Genomic DNA, 4,249 nt, shown 5'->3' on the forward strand with positions numbered 1-4,249 from the left:
TATTTTAGTAATAAAATGTATTAGACACAACATGTCTGATTGTCATGTTCTGGTCGTGGTGTACAAGATGATGGCATAACCACACACACTTGCTGGCTCTAAATGTCTACGGAAAAGAAATGTCTTAAAATTATCTTCACTTTTGCCATAGTATACCTGATCTTGTAAGTGAATATGAAAATATCCGGTCATGAAGTCAGTGTTATCTCATCTCACACCAGATATTTTCACACAGCTCTGTTTCACTGTCTGAGCACACAGTTTAACCACTCAAATGACCTTTAGCATTGTTTTATTGTGTGTTTATTTTCTGAGTAAGAATTTCCAGGATTGTTAGTTGACTAACATGGAACTTTACTTGCTTACCTCACATCACATCTGTGTGATTTACGATTATGGTAACCGTTCCAAAGTTATGATTAATTTACCGCAGAAAACCACACTAGCATGAAGATAAATAGACTGTGTAAAAGCATTGACTGAAAGTCCCTGCTAAAGTTTGAGCGAGTGATGAAAATAGCGCCCTCAGTGGTATTGTGTCTGAAATTCATGTATGCTCACGGTTCAGCTGGCTCTCACACCTCACTGAAAAAGTCGAAGGCTATGATAACACATCAGCCTGTGTTTTGATTCAAGCAGACTAACACTTTTAAATAAACGTTTCAAATTCAAGCTGAAGTTTGGATATTAAAGTCAAATATCTGTGTGGGATATAGAATAGATGAATATGAAGAACAAAGTTTAGAATGGATCAACAAACAATGACAGCTTATTACAATATAAGTAACGATAAGTTTTGTAGTCTTTATTTATTGACAATGCTAGTAAAATAACACATTTGTGCAGCCATGTCTCAAATCAAATAATATCTTTAGCAGTTCAAATAGTAAAGTAAAATATAAATATCCTGTATCAAGAGGTACAATTATTGATAGGAGTAGTGTTTTTGAGAACAAAGAGATGATGCAGTAATCTTCAACCTTCTCACAGTTATCCATTATGAACTCAATGGTACGATGTTACATCTGAAATAAGTCAAATTTGCATTCAGTTAGGTACAGAAATCAAAATTCTGTTCATCATTTTGAAGTTTGTTGAAGGCCATTTTCTGTCGGTGATGTCTAAAAATATACTAGGAGAATAAAGTTCAAATGACTGGACAACAATATGCATTTTTGTCACATTTCAAAAGCTAATGACAGATAAATTCAAACTTTTCGGGGCATTAGGCCATATCTGTGAGAGAACTTGGACTGGAAATGTTTTTACATCATTCTACATTCAACCTGCACGTGGTTCTACTCTGCAAGGAAAAGGACGCCATGTGTTCTACAGACTCAGTACACCAAAGACATCACGTGATGGCTGTAAAAAATAAAACCATGTGTACGAGCACATAAGCAACTACCGGTACATGTATTTCTATGCATGTTTGCGCGTGTGGGATTGTTTGTAGCATGGTCAATTTGAATGATGAGTAAGCCATCTATTGTCAACTTTAATCCTCTGGTCTCTTTTGATAGCAGGATGGTGACTTCCCCATTGTAATAGGTCAAAATTTTGATAGGAGATCTTTGGTCTTGAAGAGTTCAACTTTCTATGGACATTTAGAACTCACAAGATGTAATGAAACTTACCCAAGAAGACCCCTGCCTGACCATGGCTGTGGTGTTATTCCAAGGTGAATGAGCTCTTTGTTCCTGATGACTGTTACACTGACAGGTCTCTGATAGATGAATGAATGAAGAAATAAAGAAATAATTTAACATCTACATATGTACACACATTGGAACCACACATTCTGAGTTCAGTCATAAAGTAGATACAACGAAACTTCAGAGAAGTGTATTGAAAGGATTTTTATGTGTGTCTATGAGAACAGTGTCCCCTTTTAAAAAGTTTAAGTAAAGATTGCTTACGAGCACAAGCCACAAACCATTTGACCCTTTGTGTGCAAAAGTAGATTTGGAGCTATGAATTATCATGCAGACAATTTTTTTTTTTGGCCAAGACACTTTTTTTAGAGTTTTGCCAAAATTTTGATCAAAAACTGTAGTCAATGAAAAATTATGTCCATTTGATCCAAAATTTCAAAAACAACAGAAAAATTTATAACAATTGTAAATTTTACGAAGTGAAAGCACATGAAAGCACAAAATGAAACAATAATTTTGTGTATTCTCTATGACTTTGTTTTAGCGCCCTCTATTGGCCAGCCTTTCAAAGTCAGAAATGTAACCATGCTCCTCCTCCTCTCAAATATTATTTGTAAAATGTTGCACTGAAATTTAAGTGGGAAAAGTTCAATCACTCAAAGGGTTAGCCATACCTGAAATTGCATTGGAATTCAACCGGGGTAGTTTTCATGTAACCCTTCACAGCATGTTTCTCAACAGATATGACAGGGATACCTCAACAATACGGCACACATGTACTGACTAGTATATTATGTCATCTCAATCTTGTTCCCATTTTTCAGGAAGAATGGCAAGCTGAAAACTAACAACACTAACCCTTTGACTGTGTTGAACAACTTCAGCTATGTTCTGCAGGCTTCGAAAGTTTTCTGTCGTAACCGACCCAAATTTCAATAAAGTATCACCACTGACCAGACCCTAAAAATAACAAAATAAAGGTGCATAAATGAAGAACAATCGACCGTCATTGAACATTATTAAAAATGAAAATAATACTAGGACATTCAATTATTATCAAGTATGGCAGGGACCTTCAACAAAGCTAGGATATAGTGATCTTTAAATACAATTATATGCACCACTGAATGTTCTAGCTGTGGAAACGCAGCTATCTGTGGTGGGGTAGCGTGTGTCTATGCGGGTCATCGAAAAGTCAACCCCCCACGGAAACGCAGCTATCTGGGGCAGGATAGAGTGTGTCTATGCGGGTCATCAAAAGGTCAACCCCGCCACGGATAGCTGCGGGCCACCTTGTAGCAAAAATGGGTCAATTACCGCCCAACTTGTGTGGGGACTTTGAACGGCAAAATAAACCAAAGTGAGCGTAATTCAATAAAATGACCTATACCTGCCTGAACTCTGATTATTGCTCATTCCCTAACTCCTTTTGTGAACAAAATCTCTGGTTTGTTTACATATTTCGGTTGATTTTCCAAGGACTACTCAAGATTTTCACTCCGGCAGCGGACTCTGACTTCCATTGATATGCTAATAAGAACGACATGTGTTTGGACGTGAATAGAGAGAGGGCCGGTCATATACCTTTTATGCACAAGAACAGCTTATATGACTGCCACTGACTATTTTAAACATCGGAGACAACTTCGGCACATCTTTACTGAGTGTATGGACCGGAACATGGTGTTCTTAACATCGTTGTTAACATTTGCACCACTAGGTTGTACAAACACCAGCACAGTGAATTGGGTGACATGGTTTTGTTTGCAAAGTGAAACTTGGTGGGAAAATTGTCTTTCTTAGAACACGGGCTGATAAAGACTGGATTGAAAATGTTCAGTGAATGTAAACTTGACGATCAAACTTGAAGATCACCTGGGACCAGGGCCGGCGTTACACGTCCACACACGGTTATCTGGGCTGACGCAGATTTGTGGCTGCCCCAAAACTGCTCTGGATCAGGAAAAAGTTGGTCTGATGCTAGACTGACGCCAAGTGTTGAAACTGCTTTTATAACACTGATGTAAAAGTTATGTTGGTGTAGCAGCAATGCAGTATGACTGTCTGAACGGAGTTAAGTCATTCCAAATGTTGGTTGGGTCACAGTTTTCAAGCAATCATGTAGCAACTTTGCAAATTTGTTACACTGCTACTCTGTGCGTGTAAAAACCACATTTACAGAAGGCATGTTTTTTTCAAACTGCTTTAGTGCTAGAGAAAAAATGAAATCTTTGTGAATACTTGTAATATACGGAAACATTGTCCTATTATGTACATCAATATTTTGTGTAATCAGTATAGTGATCAAGTGCTTAAATTGCATTCCTAGAGATTGCAGAAGGAATTTTGAAATTTTGTACAAAGCACAAAACGTATTTCTCACAATTCCATCACACTTGCTGAAAACACATCAGTGAAGGCATCATTAGTATTCTCCAGCGACAAATACGCAAGCACCATTGTCTTAGTACTTTTTTCTGGCTTTGTAAAATATTAGCAAGAGAATTGGTTTTACTACGGTATAAAAGATTTTTCAAATATAATACAGTAGCCACTCATTTTATATTAAATCTGCAATCACACTTTTTGATCTG

General features: G+C 37.1%; 1 long non-coding RNA gene across 1 annotated transcript; it reads right to left on the bottom strand.

The window, feature by feature from the left end:
- Nucleotides 1–1,652: 1,652 nt before the first annotated feature.
- On the bottom strand, nt 1,653–3,192 carry LOC139126690 (uncharacterized). Its single transcript, XR_011550694.1, has 3 exons — nt 3,046–3,192; nt 2,514–2,615; nt 1,653–1,726 (listed from the first exon to the last, which is right to left on the bottom strand). It is a non-coding gene; the product is annotated as an uncharacterized lncRNA (long non-coding RNA).
- Nucleotides 3,193–4,249: the final 1,057 nt, after the last annotated feature.

The sequence above is a fragment of the Ptychodera flava genome, unplaced genomic scaffold (assembly GCF_041260155.1).
Source record: "Ptychodera flava strain L36383 unplaced genomic scaffold, AS_Pfla_20210202 Scaffold_121__1_contigs__length_184365_pilon, whole genome shotgun sequence".
Classification (NCBI taxonomy): domain Eukaryota; kingdom Metazoa; phylum Hemichordata; class Enteropneusta; family Ptychoderidae; genus Ptychodera; species Ptychodera flava.